Source organism: Papio anubis, chromosome 7, assembly GCF_008728515.1.
Source record: "Papio anubis isolate 15944 chromosome 7, Panubis1.0, whole genome shotgun sequence".
Lineage (NCBI taxonomy): Eukaryota > Metazoa > Chordata > Mammalia > Primates > Cercopithecidae > Papio > Papio anubis.
Genome location: NC_044982.1, coordinates 21,321,236 through 21,329,210, shown reverse-complemented (window position 1 = coordinate 21,329,210; position 7,975 = coordinate 21,321,236). Strand labels below are relative to the sequence as shown.

The following is a 7,975-nucleotide window of genomic DNA, read 5'->3' as shown; positions in this document are numbered from 1 at the left end:
AATATTTCATTTGGCCTGAGAAAACTGCTTTTGCTCTGTACACATTTACCAATGTCACTCTACTTCTTCATTTTGTCATAAACCACATGCAAATCTGTGACTGTAGTTATGCACCAAATAATTTACCAGGGAAAATGGAAAGAAATATGATCATGACATGACATACACATCTTTTGATGGAATTTACTGAATTAAATACATACTTAAGTAAAGGTATTGAATTTTCTTGTGTCTTATTTCCATCATTTATATCTAGTAATTTTTTTTTTTGGTTCAACTAATGATTTCTTATTTATTTATTTATTTTTGAGACAAAATTTTGCTCTGTCATCTGGGCTGGAGTGCAGCGGCACGGTCTTGGCTCACTGCAATCTCCACCTCCTGGTGCAAGTAATTCTCCTGCCTCAGCCTCCCGAGTAGCTGGGGTTACAGGCACGTGCCACCATGCCCAGCTAATTTTTGTGTCTTTAGCAGAGATGGAGTTTCACCATGTTGGCCAGGCTGGTCTCAAACTCCTGACTTTGTGATCCACCCACCTCGGCCTCCCAAAGTGCTGGGATTACAGGCTTGAGCCACTACGCCCTGCCCCATGATTTCTTATTTTTAACTAAACCAAAACAACCCATTACTTCTGCTTTTCTGTTGACCCTCCATAGGGCTTTGATGATTTATTTTTATTTAATTTATTTTTGCTACAATTTTCAAGGATTCATGTAGGGTTTTTTTTCTTATCTCTATGTTGTACCTAGACTTTAGGTTTATAGTTAAGGTTGTTGATAATGAAATTGTTTATTTGGCAAACAGTAGCAATACTTTTTGCAACACTGATTATCTCCATTAAGCAGCTGTTAATGATAAGAAGAGAAAATGGAGACCCTTTTCATTTTTATGCTATATAAGAATAGGTGACTGATTTTAATTCATAGTTACTCAGGGAAAAGAAAACTGAGGTGACATAGCAATGGGGTAAGCAGAGGTAGAGCCTTAATGTCATTAATATTCTCGCTCCTCTGAATCTGCACTTGTAGGACATCCCCTCTTGCTTGTCACCAGCAACCCATCCCTCTCTCCCAAAATTTGAGTGAGCTCTACTTTTACCTGTATCAATTAGAGACTGAGCACCATAGCAATGATATCTGAGGAATAAATCAGTGTTCAATCATAATTTAAGGAGCAAGTCAAGACTTTGTCACAACATAATGATTTCAAACTTCTGGTTGCTTAGATAATTGCGCAGCTAAGACTACTAGATTCATAACAGAATATGAGACCTACAAAATATCATCAGCACGGAAATACCCATGCATGATGAAGTTTTAGTCAGGATGACATAAACCACTGATATCAAAAGTAGAGATCTGTGGGCAAATTGGGGATAATGAAAAATAAAGAAGAAAATAAGAAAAATTTTGAAGTTCTATTTTTAATTAAAGTTAGTGGAACTCTAAAAAGGAAATTTCTAGCAACCTAGTAATAAAAAGATGTTAGCAGACATTGAAGATATGAGGTGTCCTCCTGTTAAAGTAGGTCAAACAAGGTCAAAGTTCAACATTACAGTCCATCTATTTATTTATATTTAATTAGACTGCAAATTTTTGATTCAATAATAAGCTAGTTAGCTTATTAGTTTTGATTTCATCTTTTCTGAACTGTGCCTACATTCTGGGAGCAGTGAGATATTTATACATCCCATTTCCTCTTATTTTGACAAATGTCTCCAATAACATTTAAATAAAATGCAATGAAAGATAATGGAGTGTTTCTTTCTGACTTTTGTTTTGCCCAAAACTCCCGCTGAAAAACATTCATAAGGAAAAAGGTCAGCTGAGGAGCCAAAAAGATCGTAATTTAGTGATTTTATTTTCTCATCAAATTAGACACACCGTAGTGTTAAGAAAGAAAAATATTTCAGTAATATGAATGTATGTATAGTGGGCAGGCTAAGCTTCATGTTACCCTATTCATGAGTTTTAATTTTGACCTATAAATCTCTTTATACCCGGGTTAACTAGAAACTGTACTCATAGACCCTAATTGGCACAGCTTTTTTTAAATCTCTCACTGAGTGGACAATGCCTTTTCCTACATGTCCAACCCTAGTAACCCTAGAAGGAAAGGTTAAAGAAGAACATCTATGTGAACTTTCTCCATGACATACAGCAAATCTATTTTCACTTTCTCTCTTTAGGACAATCTTTCTCCACAGTCTTCTAAGGAGTCTATTCAAATGTACACTTAAAACCGCAAATTTATGTTCAAGGTTGAATACCAATCACAATAACACTATTTCCTCAATTCCTCACCATACCTAAGTGTGTGTTAGCTGGACAAAAGGTTATGCTCAGAAATGGAATGGATTAAAACCATGTAGGCTGGGAGAAGTCATCAACATCAGATCTTCAGTCCCTGATGTGTAACCAAATAATCAAATATACTTGAGCAGGTCATTTCCCTCATTTATCAAAAAGAGATACTATTTATACACTTTCTTTCTCACTTGGTGGAATGAGGGTAAAATGTGAAGTATTTCTCTCACTACGCTTTTAGCAAACATCTATTTTGAACCTGTGAACTTTGCTTTATTGTGCTACATGTGGAGAACCCACAAGGCAGAGACATGGGCCCCTCTGAGTTTAAAGACTATTAATAAAAAAAAAGGAATATGCACATATAACAACAATAAAGCAGGATAGAAAGCAGAAATTGTTTTGCAGCAGGAACAGAGGAAATATTAGATATGTGATATGGTTTGGCTTTGTGCCCACCCAAATCTCATCTTGAATTGTGACAATCTCCATATGTCAAGGGTGGCGCCAGGTGGAGATAACTGAATTATGGGGGTGGATTCCCCCAAACTGTTCTCATGGTAGTGAACAAGTCTCAGGAGATCTGATGTTTCATAAATGGGAGTTCCCCTGCACAAGTTCTCTTGCCTGCCACCATGTAAAACATGCCTTTACTTTTCCTTTGCCTTCTGCCATGATTATAAGGCCTCCCCAGCCATGTGGAACTGTGAGCCCATAAACCTCTTTCCTTTATAAATTACCCAGTCTTGGGCATCTCTTTATTAGCAGCATGAGAACAGACTAATACAGTGTGATGAAATACAATGAAAATTTCATAGGAGAGATCACTTAGATTTGGCAGCTCTGGGAGATTCTTTTGAGGAGGTGTCATTTGGGCTGAGTTTGAGCAATAGATATTACTAATCTGTTTAGAAATAGAGAAGGACAATGAGAAGAAATTCAGAGGGTGAAAGGTACCAAGCATAGTTCAGGAACAAGAAACACAATCATCATAGAAACATTTATTAAACTTAGAATATGTACCAGGAACTAATCCTTGTGAATATTAACAACTTGATCTTTATGATGACAGTATGAGTAGGTGCCATCATTGCTATCCCCATGTGAGGGATTAAGAAATTGATGCACAGAGAATTTATAAAACTTGTCCAGGTCATTCAGCTAGTAAGTTGGAAAAGAAGGGTTTTGGTTTAGGCTACATGACGCCAGGACTCACGCTCTTAACAACATCTCTGTAGGGTCATATTAGACTCACACTTGGTAATAATAAAGAAAATGTGTGAATGAGAGTGAAGGGAATAAGGTCACACTAAAACTTTAAAGAAGACAGTGGAAAGTCTTAATATTATGGCTAAGAAGAGTTGAAATTTTTTAAATGGAAGAGAAGTTATTTAACATCTATGATGAGAACAGAACAATTATAACTATGCTTATATTACACAGTATAAACAAATTCATAGTATTTATGGGGTTGCAAATAAGGAAACTGGCTCTAGCTAACTTAAGAAGAAAAGAAGTGCAAAATTGAAAAATGAAGCCTAGGAAAGGGGAGGAACTAGACAGTTTTGGTCATCTACACTGAAAGATCTTCCTGGCACAACTTCTCACCTGGAAGGCAGACATTAACAATGACAGCCACTAGCGGCTCACAGTTTTGATGTCTTTGTCTAATTTTAAATCCCTGAAAGAGGTTACTTTTTGGCCTCAGTTTGAGTTAAGAGTTCATACTTGGACCAACAATCATATCTGGCTTGAAGTCCAAAGACACAGAAAACCGGCGTGTCAGTGTATCAGGGTTCGTTCTGAAAGCAAAGAAGATGAGCAAAGCTGGAAAGACGTATCAACTTTAATACTCAATGATTTGAAAAGCCTCAGTGTGGACAATGAATAAAAGGGAGATACTGGATGTGAGGAGAACAGTCACATTGCAGTGATGATGATCTTAGAGTTAGGTAACGAGTGTTTATATGAGGGTAATGTATGTTGAAATGGAAAATTAAGAAGTATGTGATTATCAGACATGGGGACAGAATTTTTAAAAAGTGAAGAGTCAATAGTCATGCTGAAGTTTTCAGCTCAAGTGACATGGAATATATTATTATACACTCATTCCTTGCTGTTCAAACTCAGCCAGCATTCACAGACACCACACTGGGCAAATAAACAGCACCCATGCTAGGGTTTACCTGTTGAAGACTACCTTCCTGGCACACTTTGCAGGTCTTGTTTAAAGTTAACATAAACTTGCTATGGTATATGTGTTACATTTTATGTAAGTTTCACCTGCAATAGTATTTTTAAAAATTATTTCTCTAACTACAGGTCCTCTTTGGGTTAGATGAAAGAACTTCTACTATATTAAAAATATCATCAATAAAGATACTTATTTTCTTAAAGTTCCCACTCTAGATGGGATAACATGAAAGTCACTGGAATTCAAAATATATGAGACAACATTTGTATGCAAGTGACTTGTAATCTGGAAAGGAATCAGGACCTAAAAGATAAATTGTGAGCCAATGAATAAGATAGACAATATATGATACAGCAATTCAGAAGAGGCTGGGATAGTCAGAAAATACTTTATAGAAAAAATGATAGGACTAAAAGTGAATCTTATGAAAGGGATTCTGACAAGGTTCAGATAGTGTAAGATTCCTAAATAACTGTTGATATATTGGATGGACATGAGGAAGTCCTGGATAACAATGTTGGAAATAGAAAGTAACACTTAACCTACTCTACGTGCCAAGCACCATGAGAGATACTTCAAAAAGTCATGTCATTTCATTCTCCCCCAAATTTCCAACTGCCTTAGTCTGTTCAGGCTGGCGTAAGAAAACACCATAGACTGGGTAGCTTATAACAACAGAAACTTATTTATCACATTTCTAAAGGCTAGGAAGTCCAAGATCAGGGTGCCATCATCGTTAGGTTCTCGTGAGGGCCCTCTTCCGGATACAGACTGCCAATTTTTTGCTGTGTCTTCACATGGTGGAAGGGGCCGGGGAGCTCTCTGAGGCCTCTTTTGTAAGGGCATGAATTCCATTCATAAGGACTCTACCCTCAAGACCTAATCCCTTCCCCCAAATCCCCACCTCCTAATACCATCACCCTGGGAGTTATTTTAACATATGAATTTGAGGGGGACACGAACTTTCAGACCCAGCATCAACCAAGATGTAATTTATTATCTCCATTTTATAGATGATAAAACTGACTGAGAAATAAGATATCTTGTTAAGGATCACAAAGATGGAGATAGTCAGAGCCCAGATCATAGTAGGCCAAATTCTTTGGGCTGCACCTCCTGGTTTTTCAAATGACAGGCTAACACAAATTTTATACTACACAGGTTTTATCTTTAGTCTCTCTAACAACTTTTCAAATAAATTTATTCCCCAGACTACCAAATATTCAACTTCAAGCTTCAGTCTACCTTAGATATTTCATATTTAACTAAAGTTTCGATTTTCAAGTCAATGTTCCTACCCACAGGCTTTCTCTCCAGTTCCAAACCTACATTGCCCATTGTCCATTGGACATTCCTATCTTTCCTCCATATCTGTATTTTAGCTTCATAATAATTGGCACCGAGAAGTCTCTTTTCCTCTTAGAAACTCATTCCCAAAATAGTTATTTCTGCAGAATGGTCTACCAAGTCCCCAGTTATCCAGACCCAAAAAATCAGTCACATTGGCATCTTCTTTTTCTTTTATCCTTTGGACTAAATAACAAATCAGTCTGAGAATTTATCCTTTGGACTAAATAACAAATCAGTCTGAGAATGCTTTTCTCAGTCATTGAAACCTTGCAATTCCCATTGGTTCCAATTATCACCTCCTGTTTTAGGCATTCCTCTGATATTATTTGCTTAAGAAGCTGTTGAGTAGCTGTCCTTATGGTCCTGAGTAAATTTTCTCTTATCATTCACTACCATAACATTCTGTTTTTCTCCTAGCACTTTTAACAGTAGAAAATTTTATTATTTACTTGTTTTATTATTTAATATCTGTCTGTCTACTAAAATGTAACTTTTGTGAAAGCAAGGATTGCTTCTTCATTCTACCACCTATGCCCCTCTCAATGTCTGACACAGGAGATGTGCTTAGTAAATATAGCCAAGTGAATAGTCTTTCCAAAATTCTACTTCCCATTTCTCTTCACAATACTTCCTACATCCAGCTGTAAAAGAAATGTTTCTTGAAGTATAGCTCTAAGAAGCCATTTTTCTAGTTTAATCATCTAGTGTTAACTTATTGCCTATTAAGTTAGCTATTAACTACTACTAGTTCCAGCATTCAGATGCATAGGGTCCTCTGCAATGTGAATACAAACGACACTTCTATGTACAGTTCCCTTACTCTCTTTGTCTCTAAATCAAATGCTGTTTAATTTCCTGTCTCTATGTCTTCTCTGTGTGTTTGTAGCATCTTCCAGAGTGTCTTGTCCCTGTATCAGACGGTTTAAACTACATTTTTCTCTAGTAATGAATAGATTCCAACCCTTAGTGGGTTAAAACCACAGAGGTGTATTTCCCACTCACATTCCTGCTTATCATGTTTGCCTGTGGCTTTGTTCCATGCCCCTCCATTCTCAGAATAAGCTAATAGAGCAACTCTTCTCTGGAACACAACAGTCACTTGGCAGAAGGAACAGAGAGAAAGTGGGACTCTGAAAGTTTTTTCTTGGAAATGGTGAACATTGTATTAATGAAAGGCAGTTATTTGACAAAATCTGACCTAAATGGGGTAAGGAGTATAATACCTCTCCATGTTCTGGCCCAGTATGGAGAAGTAGTGAATATTTTCACTGTAATACTGTGTTAGTCTGTTCTCACACTGCTAATAAAGACACATTTGAGACTGGGTAATTTATAAAGGAAAAAGATTTCATAAACTCACAGTTCCGCATAGCTGGGGAGGCCTCACAATAATGACGGAAAGCCATTAAGGAACAAAGTCACGTCTTACATGGCGGCAGACAGGAAAGAGCGTGTGCGGGGGAATTCCCATTTATGTAACCGTCAGATCTCCTGAGGCTCATTCACTACCATGAGAACAGTGTGAGAGAAACTGCCCTTATGATTCAATTATCTCCACCTGGCCCCACCCTTAACATGTGGGGATTATTACAGTTCAAGGTGAGATTTGGGTGGGAGACACAGCCAAACAGTATCAAATATCATCTACTTCACCTTTCTATCTCAGTCATTAAAATGCTAATTATCCAAGACTGTACTTTCAGGGATCATTTCTATAGTTTGTTACCAGAGTAGTTTCTCTGAACGTGTAGAGCACTAAAATGCTAATTATCCAAAGAGACCCATGCCACTAAGATGCTTTTCCCCATTCTGCCAGCCAATATTACATTGAAAACACAAAGCATATTACTTAAACCTATCTTCTAACCTTATTTTTCTCTACTTTTCTTATTCCATCATTCCCCAAAACCCCATATTCTGATTGCAAGTTTTACTAAGACCTGGTGGCTATGGCATGTAACACTCAGGAAAATGCCTTGAACACAGTAGATGTTAATAAATGTTTATTGAATGTAGTCGATTTAATCACATGTAAGGAGACACTGAATACTTCCATGCTAAGAAGGATATGAACAAACTATATTTCAAGCTGATTAATGTGGTAACTGAAACAGTATTTGCTTAT

The 7,975-nt window shown here is 37.0% G+C and overlaps 1 pseudogene; it reads left to right on the top strand.

The window, feature by feature from the left end:
- Positions 1 to 7,537: 7,537 nt before the first annotated feature.
- On the top strand, positions 7,538 to 7,616 carry LOC116276297 (annotated as a pseudogene).
- The last annotated feature ends 359 nt before the right edge of the window (positions 7,617 to 7,975 follow it).